Here is a 26817-nt window from a genome sequence, read left to right on the forward strand (position 1 = left end):
AATTATTTTCCAGACCCACAGCTTCCTTACTTACACTGTCTTCTAAAATTAATCCACTTTCCCCCTTCATAATCTTCCTTCTCCCACTTGACACAAGAAAAGTATGCCTTTCATTTATAATGCATACGACTATAGTGAATTATCCCAAGATGTGAAAATTTTGAGACACCAAACAAGGTGCATTTTGAAAATGCAGAATTTTTGAGGCGGATTCCTCTTACAGTACACCAGAAAGTTTCAATTAAGAAATACTGGAAGGGGCAGCATTTACTCATGGCAAGTATGCATCGGTACATAGTCTTTCTGAGAAGGGTTTGTATCTCACAAATGAACGTTTCACATTTCAAACATAAGGCTGGAAGTGAGTCTTTGTTCATTTAGGAGGAAAGAAGATTATAATCTGATTCAGATGATGAGCAGCTTCTAGGAACTGGTTGTGCCACATGCCAGGCTGACTGGCACAACCAGGAGTGATGATATGTAATTATCTCTACCTCTCATACGTGATTTTATTCTTGTAAAGTGCTCTGTCTTCACGGAAAAGCCAGTGCACAATGCACTAGATAGAGTCAGGAGTTTCCAAGACCAGTTGTCACTTCCCTTTGAATATGTTTAAACTAGGACATAGCAATTGCCACACTGGGTCAGGCTTATGTATGACTCCTCCCACTCCGTTGTCTCTTTGGAGAGCAGCTGTGGTCTCCCTGGTGCTCACCTTAAGGTTAATAATTTTCAGGTTTCTTTTACTTGCCAATTATGACTCTGCCTTCCTTACATTTCTCTATAATTATCCCTCCAATTCTTGAAAATACTATTATTTTGTTAAAATGATAACATGCTCACTAATAATTCAAACAAATTAGAAAGTATAAAAGGAAGGACAAAAACATCCCAAATTCGACCAATCAACAATAACTGTTAACATTTGGTGACTGTCTTTCTTTGCTTAGACACATTCTCTGCCTAGATACACATGCATACTAATTCCATAAATAAGACCATACTACACATGCTGTGCAATAACCTGCCCTTTCCCTCAACAATGTGAAATCTGTATGCAGCCTATCACATGTGTTTTATTTACGTGCTCAACACTCCTTTTTTGAAATCCATTTGGATTACTTCCAATTTTCCACTCTTTTTATGCCATGATGAACATCCTTGTGCATATTTCTTGTCATACTCTGCAAATATCTGTTTGAAGTTATGAATTATATTATTTATGGATCATAGGCTCCTTCAATAATCTAATGACAGCTGTAGATCACCTCCCTTCCAAAACACACGTCTTCACATAACTCATTTTGTTTTTGATGTTTGTTTTTGTGGTTCATAAACATGCCCCCTAAGATTCATCCTTGGACTTGCTAAAGATCCATGAGCCCTAAATTAAGAACTGCTACTTTAGGGTTAACTCCAAGACATGTAAATTTTAAATAACCTTTAAAGTAATTTACATTAATTTATCACTTGTGTGAATGCTCATGTATCCCTCTGTCTCTTTAAATTGGTGGGTTCACCCTCCAGTCTGTGCCCAACTCTGGAGATTTGGTGATATAATAAGTTATCAGATTATATAAATTTCCATTGACTAACACAGGGGCTGAAGGGATTTTTGAACACAAAGCAATGCATTCAACCTTACTTCACAGCCCTTAAGAAAGTTTCATAAGTCAAAAAGTTTCAGGAGGCCAAAAGTTTCATAAGGTCACAAAAATGAAGAAAATGTATCTGAGTCTTTGCTTCTTCATTCAACAGAAAGATACTGAGTAAGAGCTTTGTGTCAGTCCTGATGCTAGGAGCTAGGGATACACAGATGAAGACTAGGTTCTGCTTTCAAGGAATTCCAGGTCTAGGTGGGGGAACAGACATATAGACAAACCATTGTCAGGCAGGCAGAGATTACAGTTGGCTACAATGAGCAGCATTAAGACAAAAGTATGAAACTGCATTGTGTACTCAGGTCATCCTCTGTGAGGTTTATTAGCAAATGTGCTCCCTTCACATGGCTGGTTCTTCATCCCCACCCATCTGAATCTTCTCTCCTTCTCTCCATGCAATATTTATTTCACTTCTCAGGGAGACTTAATCTAATTTGAAGCTCAATAATTTCTAGGATGGCTGAAGTGAATCTAGGAAGCTAAAGAATGTAAAAAGTACGCAGGATACATGTGGCAAGGCTATTGGATGACAACATTCACTTTGCAGATTTGCAAATATGCCCTAGTAATTGAGTTACTTCAGTAGATGAAAAATAGGAGAAACTTCAGGTCAAACTTATACATGTAGATAAGTAGATTGCTTGCTATCCAGTGGAGTGTATAATTATTATAACCACAAAGCAATAGGTTATCTAAGAAGCTTATTTTTGTGGTTATTATTATTATTATTTGCCATATTGTACTTTATACCTTTCAGCTCAGACTTAATAGTTGAGTGCCCTTAGAAATAAGCCATTTTATTTGTTTCCGTCACAGCCCAGGGATCTCTTCAGTAGCTTGATTTTCTTTTTAAATTTCTCTATTTATAGTTTTTCAGTTCTAGCATTTCTATTTTTTTAAACAATTAGTGATTGATACATAATAGATGTGCATAGTTCCAGGGTATAGGTGATAATTTAATACATTCATATAATTTGAGTCAAAGATCAAATTAGTGTAGTTGAGATATTCATCACCTTAAATATTTGTCTTTTCTTTATGCTAGAAAGAATTTCCTCTTGAAATAGGTGAATCTAACCTATCTGCTGTGAGTTTGATGCCATTTGGTCCTCTGCCAATATTCATTCCTCTCATTTTTTCCCATGTCTTTATTTTTCTTCTTCCCTTGCTGACCGCCATCTTCTCTTTTTCTAAGCTTCTCATTCAAATTGTCATTCATTGGTAAATTCTAGGTCTTCACATATACAACAGTCTTCAGCCACTGCTTACTTGTCTCTGTGAGCCAGGCCCTGGGGTTCCGAGGACACAGCATGAAACCATCCCTCAGTTAAGGTCTTTTCCTGTATCTGGGAATGAGAGGAAGAAGGTGAGTGTAACTATTTCTCCCAAATTCTTATTTCTTAAGGACAGTACTCATACAACTATTTTAGTTATGTTGATTTCCCATAGAATTTTGATTCATGGTTATTCTCAATAAATATTGATTTTTTTAAAGAAAATGTTTGGGGTGTGTGCACTTTACATTCAAAATGAAAGTATGTGTTGATGCATAAAATATGTTTTAAATATATGTATTAATTATTTACAAATATGAGTCAGAGACATCTGAAATCAAACATTCAAGTCTATCAAGAATAGAATCTATGGTATTTAAACAGTACAAAGGAGGATGGCTGTAACATCTGTCAGCATCCCTGCTACATTTCTGGGTTAGACAGTTTTTTTCTAAGGATTCTTCATGATACAAATAAAAACATTTAAAAATCTCTACAATATTTCTTGCACATCCAGTGGTGACAAAAAAGTTTTATGTTAGCATCTCGTGTTACTTAATTTGTTTTTGATGTAAAATGTAACTTATTTCCCTTAACTTTTTATATTTCATTGATGTATTGTGTTTTTCAAATCTAGTTCACACTTACAGTCAGAGATTCTCTTTTAGGTTTGTATAGTGTCTTATGCTATGTTTTTAGAATTAGTGTAACTTCTGTTTTCTCATTAGTCAAAGGGGGATCACAGTAGGGTTGTCACAGGATCATAGGGTTGTCATGAGGTTAAATGAATCAATACATATTATGGTATAATGACAACAACAACAACTAACATTACTTGCGTATTTCCATAGGCTAGGCACCATGTCATGTGTTTTACGTGTATTAACTCATGTACTCTTCCCTACAACTCTATATGGTAAGTACTATTATTACTATACTTTTTCTCTGTACTGTTTAGGAAACTGAGGGCACAGAGCATTTCAGTAATGTTCCTAGGTTACAACAGGTAGCAAAATGGCAAAGCTAGGATTAAAAATTCAGGCGGATGGATTTCAGAGCCTACACTCATCCACTGTGCTCTACTCCCTCTCGGGTAAGATAATACTTAAAAGAGCCGCCTGTGGATAAGTAGGAATTTTTATACAAATTGAAAAGTAAAAGCTGGAGCATATGAAATGAATGCTTTTTATCTTGCTAATGCTCAGTACAGTCTGGCTAAGGCACCTCTAGTACTTAATGGCTGCTATTTTAATAAATTTTTCAGGTCCCTTTCTTCCTCCTTTTCCTGAATGTTCTTAAACATCTGACTTCAGGTGGAATATCAGTGGAATAAACGTGAGGTTTTTTAATCAGAAAGGGTTCTACTCTTTACCAGCTGTGTGACCTTGTGTAAGTCACACGCCTGTCTGAACCCTTATTTTCTTACCTGTTAAGATGGCAATAATATCTGCTTCAGCTTCTACAAGAGGAGGCATGAAATAGCTAAATATTAAAACACAGAAGAAGGCAATCAGGAAACTTAGACTATGAATACAGAATATGACCCCCACTGACTGGGACTAAGAACATTACCTTGGATGCCTCCAAGACTCAGGGTTCCACCAATTCTCAATGAGGATGGAAATTAATGTCATACAGAAAACTGTGTATTTTTCTCATTCCTTAATCCATGTAATAATTCTTATTAGATCTTGTAATTTTTTTTTTTTTGAGATGGAGTCTAGCTCTGTCGCCCAGGCTAGAGTGCAGTGGCATGATCTTGGCTCACTGCAACCTCTGCTTCCCGGGTTCAAGTGATTCTTCTGCCTCAGCCTCCCGAGGAGCTGTGATTACAGGCACATACCACCACGCCTGGCTAATTTTTGTATTTTCAGTAGAGATAGGGTTTCACCATGTTGGCCAGGCTGGTCCTGACCTCAGGTGATCCAACTGCCTCCGACTCCCAGAAGTACTGGGATTACAGGTGTGAGCCACTGTGCCCGGCTAGATCTTATAATTTTTATCAAGTCAAAACATGAACTCTTTAAGGTAATTTTATAGATATTTAGAATTTGTACTTTTAGTAACAACTCTGATGTACAAATAATATGAAAAAAATATAGAAAATGCAATTAGGTTAGTCAGTATATGGGAAAATGCTAGGCCTCTGTAGAAATCAAAGAAATGCAAAACAAAAACCATATGTTTCATATATGAAAATATTCAGTGCTGGTGAGAGTCATATTTTTTTTTGATGTGTATGTAAACTGAAGAAAAACCTGTTGGAAGGCAATTTTAAATATGTAACAAGAACCTTAAATATGTTCACTTACTTTAAGATAATTTCAGTTTCTGAAATCAAGCTTCAAGAAATAATATGAACTACCAAATGAGCTTTTAGTATGAAGTCTTCACTGTGGCATTATTTATAATAAGAAATTGGAAACAACCCAAATGCCCTACAAACTGGGATAAGTTAAGTAAACAAGATGTTTCCCACATAATAGATTACTGTGCAGGTATTTTAAATTAAGCTTATAAATAATTCATAATGGCATGGCAAAATGTGTGTAATGTAATTTAAGTGAAAAGCAGGATAGTAAATATAGTACGATCACAGCTAAGTCAAAAATAGTACAAATACAAACATTTGAAAAAATACATCAGAATGTTGCTAATGGTTATTGGTGAGGTGATGATTAAGGGTGATTTATTTTGTTTTCCACTTTTCTATATTTTTCTAATTTTTTATAATGAGCATGTATTATTTTATAATATTACAAAACAAAGCAAATGATATGAATAAAGATTTTGTTGGTAGGGTGGGCAGTAGTATGTGTTCTAGCATGATATCTTAACAAGGCATACCATTCCACAGGCTTTCTGTGAGAATTAAATATTCGACTATGTGTAGCAGCAGCCAATATATATTGCATGTATTAAGAAACTGTTATAGAAAATTTAAACTTTACAGCCTTACATAAAAGATAGTAAAGTGTTTTGTGAAACTTTTTTTCTTACGTTTCCAAAGAATTTATAGTTAAGAATTTCCTTAATTAGCTAGCTTTCCTATATATTTGAAATTTCATTTACGTAACATGCAACTTTTCAGGACTTCTTTTGTAATCAGTTATCATTAGTATTATTATTTTTAAAGTTTTCACCCCTTGTTCTGTGGTGAAATGTAGAGTACTGGTTTACACCTGTTGTCCTGGTGTAATTATTTAATAGCGCCTCCTTTTTCTCTCCTTTTTCTCCCGCAAAATAGTTACATGGTCACCCTAGCAATATCAGACATGGGGGGAAGGGGAGGAGCAAATCGTATGATCTGGAAGCTGAATCTGGAGTGGGGGTGAAGGGGGGCAGGGTGGGGACAGCTGGCTCCTGACAGTCACCATGCAGACAGAAAGAACTGCAGCTGTACCAGAAGTGCCCTAGTTGCCTATAAACACTGGCCCATAGCTGTATTACTTAGTCTAATCAGTCATATGTCTATTACTTGAAAGTGATTCTGACAGCATTGGCTCTACCTGAAGGTGGAAAAGAACTCCGTCATCCAGGCTGGAGTGCAGTGCCGGCCACCATGCCCGGCAAAATTTTTTATTTTTATTTTTTGTATTTTTAGTAGAGACGGGATTTCACTGTGTTAACCAGGATGGTCTTGATCTCCTGACCTCGTGACTCGCCCATCTCAGCCTCCCAAAGTGCTAGGATTACAGGCGTGAGCCACCTCGCCCGGCTAAGTCTATCTAATTTATTTAAGATACCAAAGACACACCTGCCCCAGGTGTTCTTTTCCACCAGCCCACTCTGGAGCTCCACATTTTTACCCACAGTGTTATTATAATTAAATGTGATCAAAATAATTAAAATTCTATCTGGAGAGAAATAGCCCCAAAAGTATAGAGGCAATAATACTATTAAGAAGTTAGAAGGATCCTCATATTGACTCTGCTCTTCCTAGCTGGATGACCCTAGGCAAAGGATGTAACTTCTCAGACATCAATCTTTTCAGTAGCAAAAAGAGGAAAATAAAACCTGTTCTGACTATATCATGGGAGTTGGAGTATGAATAAAATGGTTACTATATGTGAAAATGCTCTGTAAATATAAAAGCACCCTGCAAATATCAGCGACTATTAGTATTATGAAGTTATTAAAATAAAAAACACATTAGCTGAGCTAACAACCTTGAAACACAATGAGCAACACACACACCACCATATGCTTGTGACTGCATTAATGATGGCCCATTGCACTTTGCCCTGGCTCTGGCAGTTAGCTTATGCCCCTGACTGGGATCTGCTAGCTTTTCAAATGGAGGTCTGTGACATTGATAAGGTATGCTTCTCTCCCAGGAGGCTCCAGACACACAGCCCAGAGTAAGTCTTTGGGAGGGGTGAAAGTGGGAAAGCTGCTAAACATGATGCCAAAGACTTTTAGCCCCAGGGAGGGAAATGATAGAATTCTTGCTTTGACAAGTTTTTTTCAGAGCTGGCTTTGCTAGGAAACTAAGGGCTAAAATGAATTTTTGATACCCGTGGTTACTGTTCTCCCGATCCACTCCCCTCCAGTTCTAGAAAATAAACTCCATGTGGGTGAGGACTTTTGTCCCCTTTCTTCACTGCTAAATTCCCAGCACTTAGAACATTTCCTGGAACAAAGTATCAGGATAATTCTTATTGCATAAGTACATATCATTTGCCTGTGTCACCTGTGTTCTCCATTCATGCCTGTAATTTAAAGTTGGACAAGTTTTGTTATTGCAGTTCTGGAGCTACTTAAAAGGACGCTTAGCCCAAGTTTTGGATACAAGGCCTTGATCTAGGTCACAGAACGACAGCTCTCACTTGTAACTGCTATTTCCACCACCAACCTTAATTCTTTGGTCATACTCTGTTGAGAAGTCTTAAGAGCACCATTTCACAAGGGGCCTGGCAAAGACACAGCAGATGCTTAGCAGGCATGTCCACTCAGCATGCCGGACACCTCGGAAAAGCTGCAAGAAACCACACTTCAGAGTAGCTCACTGCAGGAAGAAAGGGGAGGGATTTCTTTTCTCCTTGGTACCCTCTTGCCTCTCATATCCCATGGGCCAAATTTCACCCCCTAAAAAGATGATTTCCTGTATGTCTAGCCCTTGGCAGACACTCAGGAAGCCAATCCTGGCCCCCCACCCCACTCGCTCCATAGTGTGGCATTTCATCTGAACCTAGAAAAAGAGCGACAACCCAATGCTGATAGGGCTCAGCATGTCAGGACTAAGGGCCATGCAGGCTCAGGGTTTCAATTCGAACTCCGGCCAGCCCTGGGAGCCCACTAAAGGCCGTGGTTGTGGTAGGGGTACAACAGGGGTGTGGAGATTACTTTCAGAAAAAGAGAGGCAGTAGAGAAAATCTGAGGAGGTGCACAAAGATTGCATCCAATACACTTGTTTTGCAAAATTGAATCGTATTTTCCTGTCCTATTTGTTTATTTGTGAAAAGCTCCATTTTTTTATGTTAGTATTTTGAGATCAAACTTATCCTTTTAAACAAATGCCTAAGACTCAAGAGAATGGATATGCTGTAATTTATTTTGCCATTTCCCTATTGATGGACATGCAGGTTGTCCCCCAAGTTTTACATTATTGTACAAGTCTTTGGGGAGGACAGCTTTAACATACAAGAATCATTTGAAAAGAAAGATCTTATTTAAAATCAGTCACCATGCCTGTCTGGAGCTTTACCGATCTGATGCTTGTGATTGCATTAATGATGGCCCCGAATTAATGAGGCTCCAAACCCTGAGAGGAGATTGATTTTTATTTTTGTATATTACCAAAGCTTTTCCATTTGAGTTACTTTGTTAGCAAATAAGTGTCTTGAACGGATAGAAAAATAGAATTCTATGGATCAGGCTTTGCCCAGCCTGGTTTTGTGAGCCCTGTCGCGGAGGCAGATGAAATTAGTCAGGCAATGGCTAAAAGGTGAGACCCTGGGAGACAGGTCACCCTGCATTCCCTGACAAGGGGTTTCAAGTGTTCATTGATAAGAAAACCACCACCACATGGGAAATTTTACATGTCTTCCACATCAAAAGCACCTCAGTTTTCAGGCTTGTTTTGGAGGAAAACCTTTTATCTTTTGTTTTTAATCTTGTTAATGCTTTGACATCTTGACAGTTTTGAACTTAATGATCCCTTATGGGAAGGAACAGGAATTCCATCTGCTTTTTCTATTTTCTATTTTCTAGGCAGCTCTTCCTTGTCTGTCTCCAAGTCACTGCTAAGCCTCTGAAGATCACGCTGGTACCCTTTCCCCAATTACCCTAAAATATTTAACTATAGTATTTCTGAAATCTGCAAATTTTCCTGACTTTAATGAACCCTGTTACTTTATTTTAAAAGTCAACTAACCCCTTGAGATAGTAATTGTCTTACAGAATACAAAATATTCTTTCTTCTAGTACCCTTTTGATTTATTTATCAGAGAAGCCTAATAACATAGACTTTGCTATAAAACAAAAGGCAAATTCTGCATGAAACTGTTTAAAAATTGATCAGACCAAATAGACAGGACAAAATTCTATGTAATCTAGCCCTGAAAGGTGCTTGACTAGTAATGTTGAGTGAACCAAAGAGTGCTTCCAGACTCTTAAAAAAAATCTAATCTGACCACTAAATTTAGAACCAGAACAATATGTTTCTATTTTACATGATACAATTTAATGTTTTTAACATAAACATGTTACACTGCTAATTATTTATCACATAGTCAATAATTTCAGGTAAACAAATAGCAATATATATCTTTTAGTTATGATATTCTAATAATGGAATGTATTTTGTGACTTTTAGTGGTAGAACAATTTTATAAATTATAAACGGTACCTCCTAGATACAGTGACTGTCTAAAATTGAGAAAGACCTAGAACTTCCCTATTCTTGGAATCTGCACTGGGGATAATTTCTCTTTAAAATGATGCTCCTTTCTTTATTAATCAAAGTTGTATAAAACCACCTATCACACTTCTGGTCGGCATTGAGTTCCTATTACATCAACTCAAAGCCAGAAAACATAACATTTCAGTTGCTTGTGCTGTTTTATCAAGGATGGGTGTACAATTGCTACGTGATACCTTTTTGAAATGTTGAAAATAGTTCAATGAGCTCCATAACTACTTTAAGAGCCCTCAAGGACCCAGAGATCCCCAGGTTGGGAGCTACTTCCTTAGCTAAGGGTTGACATGGATTCTCAGATGGCACTAATGTTATGATACTTGTACCTTGCTTAATAGTAGTGGCTGTTCGATACCTCATCTTCTCAAAGTGACCTAAAAAAGGTAATTTAATAACTATTATTCAGTTTCTGAGTCAATGGCAGAAAACAAGAGAGAGTGATAAGAGGGAGGTTGGGTATTTATTTCCAAGGTTCCTGCCTTGCTGTGTCACCACCACAGGCTGGCTGCACCTCCTGGCTGAAGGTGACAGCTCCTGTCAACCAGCCCTCTGCATATACTTCTTTGTTTCCTAGCTCAAGTAACTGCTCCCTTCCTTAAATTTTTTTTTTTTTTGGAGACAGAATCTCACTCTGTCACCCAGGCTGGAGTGCAATGGTGCAATCTCGCCTCACTGCAACCTCCACCTCCTAGGTTCAAGTGATTCTACCACCTCAGCCTCCCGAGTAGCAAGGATTACAGGCGCCTGTCACCACACCTGGCTAATTTTTGTATTTTTAATAGAGATGAGGTTTCACCATGTTGGCCAGGCTGGCCTCGAACTCCTGACCTCAACTGATCCACCCACCTTGGCCTCCCAAAGTGATGGGATTATAGGCGTGAGCCACCACACCCAGCCCTTAAATAATTTTTTTAACCTAGCCTTTTAAGATGTACATTTGGTTGTTTCTATCAGGGACAATGCTGCAAGAAGTAACTTTGTATATATGCCACTTTTCCTCCTTAACCTTGATTAGGGCTCAAAGGATTGTTGTGGTGTATATTAGTCAGGGTTCTCTAGAGGGACAAAACTAATGGAATATAGATAGATAGATAGATAGATAGATAGATAGATAGATAGATAGATAGATTGATTGATTGATAGATCGATAGATATAGATAGATAAAGGGGAGTTTATTAAGTATTAACTCACACAATCACAAGGTCCCACAAGAGGCTATCTGTAGGCTGAGGAGCAGGGAGAGCCAGTCCAAGTTCCCAAACTGAAGAACCTGGACTCTGATGTTTGAGAGCAGGAAGCATCCAGCATGGGAGAAAGATGTAGGCTGGGAGGCTAGGCCGGTCTCTCTCTTCACATTTTTCTGCCTGCTTATATTCTGGCCTTGCTGGCAGCTGATTAGATGGTGTCCATCCAGATTAAGGGTGAGTCTGCTTTGCCCAGTCCACTGACTCAAATGTTGATTTCCTTTGGCAAAACCCTCACAGACACACCCAGGGTCAATACTTTGTATCCTTCAATCCAGTCAAGTTGACACTCAGTATTAACCATCACGGGGTGTCAAAGGGAGTAAATTGGAAAGACAGAAAGTGACATGTCAGGGAATAGAATGATGAAACTAAGATAATTACGTTATTGATAATGACACAATCTAGAGCATGGCCATAGGGTGAGTGACTGAGGTATGGTGGAGAACAAGGTCATTTGAGTGAAGAAATTTAAAAAACTGACAAACTATGGTGTTGGAAGGACTTAGTTGTTGAAATCACTAAGAATTAAGACTAAACAGAGAGATTATCAGATTGGAGCTAATAGCACTGAGAAATGAAAGAGACTGACCCAGGTGTCAATAGATGACAGCAAAATGAACATTTTTGGGTGAGTTAATCTGATAACATGTGATTTAACTTGGGAGAATTTTAGGGAGGCAAGTGAGAAAAGTCTGAAAGTGGCAATGAGGAGTAAAGAGGTGGCCTTCCCCAAATGTAGGCCCAGATGCATAAGGACAGTGGAAGAAAAAAAGCAGCCACTATGTAAGATGGCTTCAGGGGAAGCGTATCCTCAGGAGAGAGCTGGTTTTCTAGAGCAAGAGGGTGAATGAAATGTTCAGAGAAGAGGCTAAGGATGTAGGGGATTTGGCTGCTGATGGATGAATTCCAGAGGGCACAAAGGAAAGACATCATTTGTTAATGACACAACTTTCACAAGCAGTCCTTTTACTGGCCTTCTGCCAATTATCTTTTGTTACCTAAAGTTCATCTTTAGTAGTTTTTTTAAGAAGCGCTAATAGAAACAATGCTAGCTGAGTTTTGCGTATTTTAAACTCTGTCTGTAGTTTTTATACTTGAAATACAGTTTCGCTAGACATAAAGACTTTGTGTCCACTTTCTCTACTTGAGTATCTTGTATGCATTGCTCTAATGTCTTTTTGGAACGGATGTTGTGTGGAGATTTTAAAGACAGGCTGGCACTTCCCTTCATAAGTGATTTGATTATCTGCAACCTCTACAAAGGATTTGATTGATTATCTGTAACCTCTCCAAAGGATTATTTCCTTTTCATTGTAGTCAGTAATTATGTCAGGTAAAATGTCCCTGGCATATACTACATCCTTTCAATAAAGAGGTGTACTTTTTTTTTTGATTGAGAAAAGTTTTCTTTAATCATATCTTTTATATCTTTAAGTATTTGTTTGTTCCATTATTTTGGATCTTTTCCTTGGGGGCGCTAGTTGTAAGTTTTTTGTGTTTTTTGTTGTTGTTGTTTTTTTTTAAAACCTCCTTTACCTGCTTTCTGTATATGTTATTTTGTATCTAATCCTTTCTATTTTTCATTTCATTTTGCTTGTTTTTTTTCATTTCTTTTCTCTATAATTCTTATTATCTTCCTTTATGTTTCTTTTCTTTTCACTTCCCTTCTAATTTTGTCTTTATTTCTGTGATGGTTTTGTTTTTTCTACTACTTCTTTTCTAAATTCTTCTGTTGCATTTTATCACCTTCTATCTCTCTAAATCTTCCTCAAATTCCTATATTTATGTTTTATAATTTTCTTTTTATTGAGGTTATGGTCTCATTCTTTTCTCTAATTTGGGGAAACTTATTTCTAAAAACTTCATCTGCCAGAGCTACTATTTCACTTGTAAAGCATTCTTCATCTGTTAGATTTTGCTCCTTTTTCTAAAATTTTGTTATTGTTTCTTTGTATTGGTGATGTACTACTTCCTTTCCCTTTCCTATTTATTATCACTGAGTGAACTGGATCTTCCTGGACCAACTATTTGCAAGAGTTCTGGTATGTATGACAGCAAGGTTAGGAAGAAGCTGTTTTTGACTAAGTGCAGACTCACTTCTCTGCTGCCACATGAACAGACTGCTTCCTGTGAATATGGCTTATCTGTGTGATTCTTTGTGTAGTCTCACTTGCACTGTTTTTTTGAATCAAACTGGGTACAGGGGACTTTTGTTGCCAGCATGGTTTGCCCAGTTCCCACATCCACTTTTGTAAACAAGGATAATGTTTTTGTAACTCAGGATGTGTCTCTTACCTTCAGGGATTATACTTCTGCTTGCAGTGTCTAGCTGAGCCTTCTTGCACCTGAGATTGGTCTCTGCGTTTTTCCTATTTTTTCCTATGTAATTTCTGCTCAACCTCAGCTGACTTTGTCAACTCTTATACATGTTTTAGAACCTGGGCAGTATATTTGTGTCATGCTCTGCAAAAGAAAAAAAAAGGGCTTACAGATTTTGGAAGGTGGGGTTTGTGTTTTTATCCTTTTATCTCTGGAATGATTTTCAAAGATAGAAAAGAGAAAATACTAATATACCCACTCATGTTCACGCCAGAAATCTTCTCCAACTCTTTAGAATAGTAATGTTCACATTTTAGGAGTAATAAGAAATCTATAAGCATGTGGCCTGAATTCTCTCCTAATCAACTCTGTTAATAAAAATGTACATATAGCCTACCAAAGCTAGGTATGACTCATATCTCTTGGCTAGATGTTACTTAAAGCCTAATAACTGGGCTGGGAGTGGTGGCTCGTGTCTGTAATCCTAGCACTTTGGGAGGCTGAGGTGGGCAGATCACCTTAGGTCAGGAGTTTGAGACCAGCCTGGTCCAATATGGTGAAACCCGGTCTCTACTAAAAATACAAAAAATTAGCCGGGCATGGTGGCAGGTGTCTGTAATCCCAGCTACTTAGGAGGCTGAGGCATGAGAATTGCTTGAACTAGGAGGCAGAGGTTGCAGTGAGCTGAGATTGCACTACTGCACTCCAGCCTGAGTGACAGAGTGAGACTCCATCTCGAAAAAAAAAAGAAAAAAAAAAGCCTCATAATTGCAATATGCTGGAAATTTCAGGACCCCAAGAGACAGACCAATGAAGAGTATGTATTGTTCATTTCCTTCTTATAAAATATCAGCCTAAGCAATATTCAGATATTTCTAACACTGTTTCCAACTCTTTGCCTCAGGGTCAGTTTCTACAATTACCTGAATCATCTGGGCCCTAAGCTGGCATTGCTAGCATTGAATTGGGGACAGATGCCCATTTCTTGTGGCCAAAAGTTCCTGCTTGTCTGGCAAGAATAATTTCACACAGGGATGATGTCAAGAGTATTTTTGGTCCTGAAAGATACTTACCTGAAACAGAAACTTGTTAATTAATTTTGATTATGTCAATGATAATCCAGTTGTATATGTGACTAAACAATTCTTGAACCGTCTAGACTGTATACAAGCAGTATATAGCTGAATTTTTACTCCAAATTTTTGTTTCTGATGGTATGATTGCCATCAGTCTGGATTTCAGTAGTTTCATGGAAGAATAAAATTTAAGATAATTTTGTGATTCATATACCGCTACTCAAATTCTAATTAAATTTTGTCTTTTTTGATAGCAAGTTTCCCTTTCAGGTCTGTGAAATTAAATTCCTCTTGCAATCAAGCTGCACAGATAGGGGAGACACTTGGTAATTCAAACACATCTTGGGGTTTGCACACCAAAAGCAGCTGCAGAAACTTGAAGTATGATTCATGTTCATCAGAATATGTCTTCTAAAATTTGGACTTTATTTCTACCAAAATAGTACAGCAACTCCTCAAAATCTGTAATTCCATTAAGCTCAAGGCAGTTGACCTGAGCTCAACTCGTATGCCTGGTTTATGCCTGAGATGTTTACTTTCTGAAACAAAAGCCCTTCCTTTCCCCTGTGGTTGCAAGTTCAGTATATTAAGATGTTTCATTAGAACAACAGGAAAGCACAATCTCTTGGGCCCCTGAATGTTGAATAAGTTGGGCCAGTGAGAGCTCTTTAATTCCCCAAGGTTCTTGATCTCAAAACATCTCTTTAACAAGTACCCATAACCTACACTTCTGACTGCATTAAAATTAACCCAGACTGCATACGCTGTTTTGTCTTTGCCCAAACCGATGATGGTTAGGAGTACAGGCATGAAGAATGTTGGCAACCATGATAATTTCTATTCTTAGACCAGGAAAAGCTTTCTTTCAAAGATCAAATAAAAAACACACCCGATGAACGATGCAAGGAGCATCAGACCACTTAAATGCTTGAATTAGTATTAAAGCATTTCTCCCCTCTTTCACTGTAGGTACCGCACATACAATAAACATCCACGTTTAGATCAAACTTCTCAAATTCCTTTTTGAGATAGTCTTTGCAAAGTTTCTGTGTTCTACCTAACCAGGATCAGTTAGATCACGTACTGGATACTGCTGCTTTGGAGCATTCCATTCCATATATTTTGCACATGGGACGTACATCTTAAATTTAAAATAAAATATATTTTTACATTGTTATTTAAGTAAGTGTATGTCATAATGGTTTTCAAACTTTTTTTTTTCCAAGCTAGAAGTTCAAAATGCAAATGAAACAAAAGAGAAGCCAGCTGTAGTTAAAAGGAATTGAGAGAAAAAGCAAACATATAGATAGAAAGCGGATCAGTGGTTGCCTAGAACTGGGGTTAAGAGTAAAATTATTGCAAATCGACATGAAGGATCTTTTGGGGATAATGGAAATGTTCTTAAACTGGAATGTAGTGTGGTTGCACATACATTTACTAACAATTATTGATTCATATACTTATAATGAGTGAATTTTATGGTATGTAAATTATACCTTAATAAAGTTAATAAAGAAACTAAATATAAAATGCAGGATGGCAAGAAGTTGTTGGAGGTATAGATGAAACAGATTGGTACTTCATTGATAATTGTTAAAAGTGAAAATGAGTGTGTACAGTCTTATTTCACTCTTTTTCTTCATTTGTACTCACTTAAATTTTCAAAAAAAGAGTTGAATTAAAAAAATAAAAAATAATAAAGGGGGCTGAGAATAAAGGAGCATTTCCATTGTCCATTAGAGACAAAATTTTTAGGTCTATCTGAAGCACCTTTAGATACTTAATCAATGTTTGTGACTAGTCTATGGTACATGAAAAGAAAATGTATTATTTTCACTCACATATTCATATACATTTATAAATACATAAATGTACATATACAATCTACTTTGCTAATTATGTTATTTAGGTCTTCTATATCCTTACTTAATTTTTGACCACTTGATCTGTTCTGGATGAGATAAATTAACTAGTCATGTTTTCTGTGGATTTCTCTTTGAATTTGATGTAGTTTTACTTTATAAATTTCAATTCTATGTTATTTGGTACATTGATATTCATAAGTGTGAAATCTTAATTTTGCATCTCATGTTTTATAAAGTGCCCATCTTTGTCTCATTTAACACTTTTTCCTTGAATTTAACTTTGAGATAAAATCTTGATCTTGGTTTTAATTTACTGGGCATGCCTTCACCTATCTTTTTATCTTCCACCTTTCTAAATCATTTTATTTTCACTGTATCTTATGTATATAGCACAAGGTTGAGATTTGCCCTGATATCCCAGTTGAGAAAATTAATTGAAAATTTTCAGCGCTTATTGAAAAGAAAGTCATGTCATGTTTGATTTTACTTTACCTATCTTTTGTTTTTTTGTTAGGCTTTGTTTGTAGTGCGCATTTATTTATTTTTCACTATATGGCCTGTATATATATTCTTTGTGTATGCATGTTTTTTGAACTTGAAAGGTTTGCATTTTTGTTCCAGTGGTCATCTTAATAACTTTGAAACTATTTTTTATACATTATTGAAAGTGTTGAGCAGTATGTTTCCTGTTCCTCGCCTCTTCACCCCCTAATTGTATTATTTTTGTAGTGTTTACCTTATTTGTTTTCTCTTTCAGCTTTTGTTAGTTATTTCATTGTGATATTGTCAACACTTACAGCAGTTACTCTCTGTTCTATGACCATAATTCTCAACATTATTTTAGACTTGCTTCTATAGATAAATGGATTTAATGATTGCTACCAGTCTCCTCCCACTGCCCATAGTTCTAAATTCGTCTCTTTGGTGGTTGAAATTCATTCTCTAGGAATATCCTATAAAAAAGGGCAATATGAAAACCATACTGCTTGCATGTTCAAAAGTGTTCATTATATTTTTATTTGAATAAGTTACTCTGGTATGAAATCCTTGGGTAAGAAATCTTTAGAATTACATTTTAATTTTTCCCCCTTATAGATGTCTTGATCATTTTGCTCTGGATGCCCAAAAGATTCTGTCATTCTCTTGGAAATCCGGTAGCTATGCTAGACTAGGTCTTAGTTTGATTATTCTTGTCATTTTTTTATTTGGGATATGGTATGCTCTTTCAATCTATAGATTTAGGTCTTTTATTTCTGAAAGTGTCTCAAAATGTTTATCTGCTTTTTTTTTTTTTTCCTGTTCTAACTTCTAGATTCTTTGGTTAGATTATGTACATATTGGATTTCTTTTGTTTCTTTCCATTTACATAATTTTCTCTCTAATCCTTTTTTTTCATTTTCATTTCATTTAACTTGCTTTTCTCAATCTGGTATTTTGTGATTCTTAAAACATTTTTTATTTTGCTTATTTTTCCCCCTTAACAAGTGTTTATTCCAAGTTTGTGTTAATTTTGTCTTAATTTTTTAAATAGTTATTTTTTTCCTCTCCCTTTTTCAATTCATATTTAAGTTCCTTTTGTGGTTCTGCTGCTTTTAAAAAAAAATTTCCAGTGAAGGGACTTAAGAAAGTTGAGTTAGTCATACTTACTAGTTCATGCCACATTATCATAATTGATTCATGGAAGGCTAGTTTTATTTATTTATAGTTTCCTTTTTATTCCTATTCTTATCCTCCCCTGGATAAGCAGTCATACGAATGCATTAAATATGTATCTTTTTGTTTGCATATATTTTTGTAAAATGTGTATGGTTTTTATATACATACTTTTAAAATTAAAAAATATTTAGAGAGAACCTTACTATGTTGCCCAAGCTAGCCTCGAACTCCTGGGCTCAAGAGATCCCCTGCCTCAGCCTCCCAAGTAGCTGGGACTACAGGCCTGCACCACCGTGCCTGGATGATTGATTACTTTTTGATTGACTGTTCATGTTTGGAGGAGAAGTTTTCCAAGAAATGCTAATTGCAGAAGGTTTGTGCTGAGAGACCTGGACCACGTTTCAGCCTAGTAGGAATTCTGCTTATGACACAGAGGTTGTGTAGATGAGTTCCTTTGGCTTCTACTTTTAACTAAGAGAAACTGGCAATCACAGGGCTGCTCACATCGCGGTCTATATATATTTTTTCCATTTTGCCTCACCAACACAATGCTTCTGCATATGTGGTATGTCTGAATGATTCTTCTTCCAATGGTGCCTTATCACCTTCTCTTTTATAATCAACCAGGTTGAAGGAAGACACTGCTGCCTGTCCACATACTTGATTCCTTTATTTCAAATGAAAGATTGTTGGTTTTGTCTCTAAGGTAAGTCACTTACTTTTGTGAAGTGTGCTTTGTTGAGGTTGATGATGTCTTCTGCAGTCTGCAGGCATTTACATCTTTTATCAAAGTATTTCTGCCTTTCACTGTTTTTTACATATATTGTAGTTCAGGGTTTCAGGTATCTACTGTTTTCAATGAAAATGAATTTTGTATTATTGTCATTATCCTTGTTACTGAGTACTTTCTGAGAGGTGGAAGAATAGAGGATGCTATCTTTACTCTCTGGATACATTTTTTAAATCACTGTTTTATGTATATATTATGTTAACTCAGCTAGATTGTAGTTTGGAGAATTTTCTGCTTTACTGTGTACCATGCGTTCTTTACTGTTGATTCCTAAAGTGTCATAAAAATTGCTTCTAATGTTTGTTGAGAAATTTCAGACAGGCCTAATTCTTAAAGCTTCTGATTCATAAAGCCTGAGTTAAACAAGCATCTCAGGTGATTCTGATGCTAGTGGTTCACCAACTGCATATTTTACTAGTAGCCACTCAATAAATAACTGAATGACTTACAAGGGCATGGATATTTATGTGAGAATGCTTGGTACAGGAAATGGAGTAGATATTGTTTTTATAAATAAGACTGACTGAGGGTACACAGTAAATACATACAATTTTATCTGTCGCTTTAAAAAATAAGAAAAACACTGGCTGAGATAAAATATGCAGCAATAGAGAGGGTACTGAGGCAGGGATCTTTTCCTTGGAGAATAGAGAAACTTTTCTTTCTGCCTCAGAAATGTTCTGTCATCTGTTTAATTGAATATTACTTAGCCCACTAATGACACACAATAAATAACTGATGAATGACAGCATCAAAATTGGGCAAACACTGAGAGACAAGACTCCCCCAAAGTAACCCAAGAAATACAAGTTATCTATGTGTTTATGTGAATAACCAGGCAAATACTACCTTATGGTTAATTTAAACAAAAGATGAATTGTTCGTTAATTTGTGGATGTGTTAGATACATCAAAGTGTAACTTCTTCCCTGTTTCTACTCGTACTTTTAAAATTTTAATTTTAATTTTAATTTTATTTTATTTTATTTTTGGGGCAGACTGCTAGTTCTTTTTCCTGGGCAGATGACTGTTGACATAGAGATCACGTTTTCTGTCTTCCCTTATAGCCATGTTTGGCTATGTGATAAAGTTCTCATGAAGTAATGAGTCCTACTTTATTTTTCTTCATAACACACACATATTATTACTCGACATTATGTTATATACTTACATCTGTACTGTCTCTTCCATTAGAATGTAAAAGCTATTAAAGCAGGGACATTATTTTATTCTCTGTCATTTTCCAAGTAGCTGAAAAGTATCTGGCATGTAAAGGACACTCAATAAGTAAAGGAATTCATGCATAATTATTGCAAAAATATAGAGATTAGGTATTACAGGATATGTGGATCCCAGTATTTCTATAATGAGGATGTAGTAAGCCTAATGAAGAAGAGTTTATCTTGATTTGGCTTACCAGTTGAACTTGAATGACCACCCTCTGTGTGCATACTTAGCATTCATATTTGCAAAGGGAGGGGGACTGACTGGGTTGATTTCCCTTGACAGAATGGAGGATCCCTACGGGGGAGAGCTTCATGCCACTTCAAGAGTTTGACCTTTCTCATCTTCAATCTAGCCACACAGGGTTGCTTTTGGCTCAGGTATCTATCTAGGTCCAGTTATTAGTGGTTAACACAGCATGGTTGGTTTCACTTAATGTACAATGGCATGAGTCACAGCAACACTGTGCAGAAGACCATCTATCCTCACAAGAATGTGGTGAACATTGCTGCCACTCCCATGCTTTCAAAATAAATAGTCTTTTCAAAATAGTTGCTTCATGGGAAGTTGTCTGTATTTGTGTTATGTGTATCTCGAATGTACTCAACAACATTTTTTAGATGTCCTGTTTTGAAGTTCAGGATGATACAATGGAAATATATAGATTAGTATTCCAAAGACCTGGGTTCAAGACTCAGCTTTGGGACATTTTAGCTCTGTGACCTTGGATAAAATCACTTCCTCTTCCGGGGTCTCAGCTTTCTCATTTGTGAAAACAGATGGTGATGGGAGATGACTTAAAGGTCTCTTCTAACTCCAATCATCTATGAGTCTGATTATTTTCAGAGTTTTCACGGCATTACTGTGAACATTCCCAATCATAATGAACACCTTTTGTTTCTTTCTCTTTTTTCTTTCTTTTTTTTTTTTTTTGAGACGCAGTCTCGTTCTGTTGCCCAGGCTGCAGTGCAGTGGCCCAATCTTGGTTTACTGCAACCTCCACCTCCTGGGTTCAAGCAATTCTCCTGCCTCAGCCTCCCTAGTAGCTGGGATTACATGTACCCACCACCGTGCCCAGCTAATTTTTATAATTTTAGTAGAGACAGGGTTTCACCATGTTGGCCAGGTTGGTCTTAAACACCAGACCTCAGGTGATCTGCCCAACTCAGCCTCCCAAAGCGCTGGGATTACAGATGTGAGCCGCCACGCCCGGCCCCAAACACCCTCTCTTTGAATGTAGATTGGATTTTTTGGAACAGATAAAACTGATCAGAGCTAAACTGATTAATACTATGTATGGCAAAGGTAGATGATACTGTCTTTAAAACTTGGAATTCTCATTGATTCCTTTCTCACCTTTATTTCTGTATATTCAGTTGCTAGTGGCAGAAAACCCAACATAATCTGGCATAAGCAAAGAGAAAATTACTGGTTCGGGTAACTAAAAAGTCCAGGGTCTATGGTTTCAGTCACAGGTTGATCCAGGAAGTAAAATGATGTCATTAGGACTCACACTTGGTTTTTTCTTCTCTCAGATCTGCCTTCTCCATGTTAGTTCCATTTTTAGGCATATTCTCCAATGGGGGCAAGATTGTTGCCAGCAGCTTACATTTGATCTCAGCAATCCATATAGAGAGATTCATTTTTCCCAATGTTAACCCAAAAGTCCCAGAACTGACTTTTGAGTCATTTGCTTATCACTGAATCCATCACAGAGACTAGGAGTATTCTCTGAATGGTCAAGCCTGCATCACATATTCCCCCCGGAGTTGGGGGAATTCAGTTCCACTGGAATCATGTGAACTGAATGTGGTGGAAAGATGCTTCTCCAAGTAACATCAATGTGCTGATCTCAAAAAGGTATAATGGATGCTAAGTAAGCTCTGTGTGTGTGTGTGCGTGCGCATGAGAGAGGTGTGGGACATCTAATCACTTGCTGCATTAGACAACATCCTTTGAAATGTTTCCTGTTCTCTGTTGTTATGAAGTATAGGCACTATCTCATTGTAGCTTCCTATCTAATTTCCTTGCCTGTAGTCATTCTCTCCTCAAATATATTCTAGGCATTGCCAACACAAGTCTTCCTAAAGTGTTTTGATCATTTTACTCTCCAGCTCAAAAATCTTTCAGAAACTTTCTTCTATCAAATTCTATATTCTTCAGTCTGGCATTTATGATCTTTCTACAATCTGGCTCCTGCATATCTTTCCAGGCTTATCTATCCACCTGCACTTGTTCCATGAGCCAACTAAGCTGCATTGCTTACCATCTCTGAACACACTGCATGTTTTCCTAGCACTGCCTTTGTTCTATTTGTATGTTCCACCCCATCACCATTTCTCTCATCCTAAGTCTCATCTCAGGTGATGAAGTACAGACTGCTAGTTCTCTTTAATATATGTTCTCCCCTTCTTCATTAGTGTTAGAACCATTGATTTTTAGCTGGGCCATGGCTGCCCAATAGAGACCCACAGATGTCCCACACCTCTACACTTGACCAAGAGAGTATAGTGTAGTGATGTTTACAACTTCTGCAAGTGGCCTAGAATAGAGGCGTGTTCCTTTCTGCCCCTACCTCCTTTATGCTCACTGGAAAAAGGCTGTAAGGAGCTTGAGCAGCCATGATGGATCATAAGGGAGAAGCTGCATTTCAGGATGGTAAAGCCACATGATGGAAGAAGCCCATGGATCTGCTGATTAGAGAGTCACCTACACTGATGTGAGAGTAATACATTTTATTTTCTTTAAGCTACTGTTACTTTGAGCTTTTTAGCTGTTACAGAAACCAATCCCTGTATGAAAATATATTGTTTAGGATAATTTTCTGGTGGCAGTAATAGGAATCATTCAAAGCTATATAAAGCAAAAAGGGAGAATTATTTTAAGGACAGAAGGATTTCTCACAGAATCTATGGGAAGGGATGAAGGAAGTCTCAGTAATAGATTGGTAGCTGGTATTAAAAAGTAAGGCGAGGCCAGGAAGCCCTCTCATTGTGTCTCATCTCTCCTTCTCTTCCTTCTTACTGAAAATTATTTACATGGTTGGCACAGAGAAGCAACAAATAAATATTTGTTTGATGGATGGCAATTTGTGTGTGTGATAAACTGGATCTAAAGTCAGTTCTCAAAACGTTTTGTTATATATATGTGGCTTGTTAAAGTGATTCTTTTGAAGGGGGGAATCATATTTTTCAGAGTCTAAGCTCTCTGTTCAACCCTTTCTCTCAGCTTTCCAATTTTTCCCAGTCATTTATTCCAACATCAGAAAGGGGGCCTGAAATACAGGGTTGTCCATAATTAATATAATGACAGATACTTTTGAGATTGCTCTGCTTTTATACAGAGTTGCAAAAGCCAGTTTTTATAAGAACACAAGCACTGGCACTCAGTAGCTATTTTGACAGGCAAGGAAATGATAGATTAATTACTTTTGGTACATTTTCCCCATAACTGTCTTTTTTTTCCATTTCATTTTTGCATTGTTATTATTTACCAGTCTGGGTTCTCACTTATACCTAGTTTGTGCCCTTCAGGGTTTCTTATATTCTTGCCAGCTCTTTGATATGTTTGATAAGATGTTTTATATGCTTTATTCAGCACTTTGAGTTGCTTTTGGTTTGAGAATCAGCCAGAGTCTCTAGTCTGCCATACTACTGGACACAAAAGTTCAATATGCTTTCACTTCATTCATTTATAAGATATTCACCTGCGTTCCAAACACCAGGCCCCTAACTCTGGTGGCCTAAGCTCCCCATCCACAAAAATGAAGAATAACTACCTTTCCACCTGCATCAAATTTTTTTTTGTACAAGACTCACATAATCATTAATATGAAGTCAGTCTGCAACTGGAAACATGAAAATACACATTTTCTTAACTCTGAAAACAAAATGGAGGCAAACAAGTAATAAAAGTTATAACTAAGGGTAACAACCTTAGAATGGTTTGTTCGACTTAAAATTTCTGTATCTTTGCACTCATCTCCTTTTTTTCTGGCCCAAGGTATAAATGAGAAAATCTTAAGATAAAAAAAAATGTTATTTTATGTTATAATTGACATTAATTTTATAATTTACACTTTTAAAAAATAAAGAGAAAAACATAAAGAGAAAAAGGCAATCTTGAACACACTATAAAATCTTTCACTTTTTTTCTTTTTGAGATGGAGTCTCACTCGTCGCCCAGGCTGGAGTGCAATGGCGCGATTGGCTCGAGGCAACCTCTACCTCCCAAGTTCAAGTGATTCAAGGTTCAAGTGATTCTCCTGTCTCAGCCTCCCAAGTAGCTGGGATTATAGGCTCTGGCCACCAATCCCGGTAATTTTTTATATTTTTGGTAGAGATGGGGTTTCACCCTGTTGGCCAGGCTAGTCTTGAACTCCTGACCTCAGGTGATCTGCCCACCTCAGCCTCCCAAAGTGCTGTGATTACAGGCGTGAGCCACTGCACGTGGCCTTTTGTTTTGTTCTTTTGAGACAGGGTCTCACTCACCCAGGCTGGAGTGCAGTGGCGCCATCTCAGCTCACTGCAACCCCCGCCTCCTGGGTTCAAGTGATTCTCCCACCTCAGTCTTCCAGGTAGCTGGGACTACAGGCGTGCGCCACCATGCACAGCTAATTTTCGTATTTTGTTTTTTGGTAGAGATGGGGATTCACCACATTGGCCAGGCTGGTCTTGAATTCCTTACCGCAAGTGATCTGCCCACCTTGGCCTCCCAAAGTGCTAGGATTACAGGCATGAGCCACTGTGCCTGTCCAGATCTTTCACATTTTTAAATTTTGTGAAATAGCTGTCCTTTTCATATGTGGGTAAGCTATCAAACTTAAGATGCTCACAGTACTTTACATACTTTGTAGGCTGAGATTCTGAATGTCTAACATTCTGTAATGTATCTTGGTCTCTGTGCTGCAAGAACACTGAAGTATTATTATAGGTAACAATCTATGTCACTCTTCTCAAACAGTGCTAACAGGTTAAGTACTCAAGAGGAACATCTTTCAGTATATTTCAAAAAGCCTCATGGATGGTAGGTGATTTGTAAATGGACCAACACAGGACTCAGGCATATGGTTACTGTTTACTATTTCCTGTAGATCACGATGTCTTAGGTCTCATGTAGAATATATCATAGGACTTATCCTCTAAACATTCACACACCAAGACTGCACTCTGCATGCATACCATTCACTCATTCTGCATTTACTGAGTCAGTCCCACTGCATGTCAGACCTTGTGCCTGTTCTCAAGAAGCTCACAGTCTAGGAAAATGGAGAAATACAGCTACAATTATAACTCTATGTGATAAGTATTACAAAGAGATACGGTGTTATGGAAGCACTGGTAGGGGCACTTAGCCCATACTGGAGTGGCTGGGATAGGGCTGAGTGGCCAACAGGGAAGGGTTCACAGGGGAATTGATGTCTAGGATAAATAATGAATAACAAATAACTAGCAAGGCAAGGAAAAGGTAGGAGATCAAGACATAAAAAGAAACAGCATATGGAAATACAGGGTTGTGAGTACAGCAAGACTGGGGAGCCCAAGTGGTTTGCTGTATATTTAATCTATTCATTTCACATAGCTATTACTGACATACTTGTCTCCCTATATATGTTTGAGTCCGTGAATGGTGGGGACTTTGTAATGGTTTCTCTGTCCCTATGTCTAACAGGAAGCACACAGATGGAGTGCAATAAAATGTTTGATGAATGAATGACCAGCTACGTGGTGTAAGGGAGAATAGTTAGGAGTACATTAATAAGAAAGGTCATTTCTAGTGGCAATGAATATCAGATAAGATAGATTTAAGAATTACTTAGAAATTAAGATGAATAAGACTTGGTGATATATTGGTGATGGGGTATAAAATAAGAACAACTGACTTTCTAGGTTTCTGGACTACAGATGCATGATAATAGTTATAATGGTATAATAACAATAGCTAATATTCATCAGGTACCCTGTGTCATGAAGTATGCAAAGTGTTTACATGAATTAAGTCATTTAAACTCTCAATGACTTAGTGAGGCAGGTTCTTGTATACTTATTCACTGATGAGAAAATTGGGGCTAGAGATTCATTTGCCTAAGGTCACTCAGCTAGCAGGTGGCAGGCTCAAACCCAGTAATTCTGACTCCAACAGCCATACACATAGTCTACTTTCTTTACTGCCTCTAATAGATGAGATTAATACCCAGAATGATGGTTCTATTCAATATGTGTATTACATAAATTGCACGTTTCTCTTTTGCTAAACATAGAGACACATACTATGACTGCCTCTTTATTTTTTCCGATTTTTGGGATCTTGGCTCTTTCTGTATTTTTCCTACCTGGAAGACTTAAAGTGGGGTGGAAGTTTGATAAAACAGTTGGCACAAAAGATGAGAGAAGACAGGTACAGGCGTGACATTCTCGAACGCTCTGGCAGTTGCTGGAATGATGGGATCTGGGTTCTACAGGATTCCTCCCCTCCCATCCCCCGCCACACACACACACGTCGTAAGATGTATATGGCCGCGGAGTCTCAGGTTGGTTCTAGGAGTCCTCAACTCACGGCGAAGGTGCCTCTTCTCCCTCCTGGAGAGCCCAACATGCCTGAAGTCAACCTGAGGCGGCCTCTCGGGCCCCGGGAAACAACGCAGCTCGGGCTCGCCCTTGTTCCCTGGGAAACCGCCCGCGGAGGAACCTGGGGCCAGGCCCGTGACACCTGCGACGAGCCCCGCCTGGCGCCAGGGGGCGCGGAAGCGCGTCCGCCCCCAGGCCCCACGCCGGGTCCGCCCCGCCC

The 26817-nt window shown here is 37.7% G+C and overlaps 1 long non-coding RNA gene across 1 annotated transcript; it reads right to left on the minus strand.

Moving 5' to 3' along the window:
• Positions 1–1032: 1032 nt before the first annotated feature.
• LOC140712780 (uncharacterized) lies at positions 1033–26733 on the minus strand. The gene is made up of 4 exons (XR_012094534.1): positions 26363–26733; positions 18738–18867; positions 13398–13565; positions 1033–3007 (listed from the first exon to the last, which is right to left on the minus strand). It is a non-coding gene; the product is annotated as an uncharacterized lncRNA (long non-coding RNA).
• Positions 26734–26817: the final 84 nt, after the last annotated feature.

The sequence above is a fragment of the Chlorocebus sabaeus genome, chromosome 11 (genome assembly GCF_047675955.1).
Source record: "Chlorocebus sabaeus isolate Y175 chromosome 11, mChlSab1.0.hap1, whole genome shotgun sequence".
In the NCBI taxonomy this organism is placed as follows: Eukaryota; Metazoa; Chordata; class Mammalia; order Primates; family Cercopithecidae; genus Chlorocebus; species Chlorocebus sabaeus.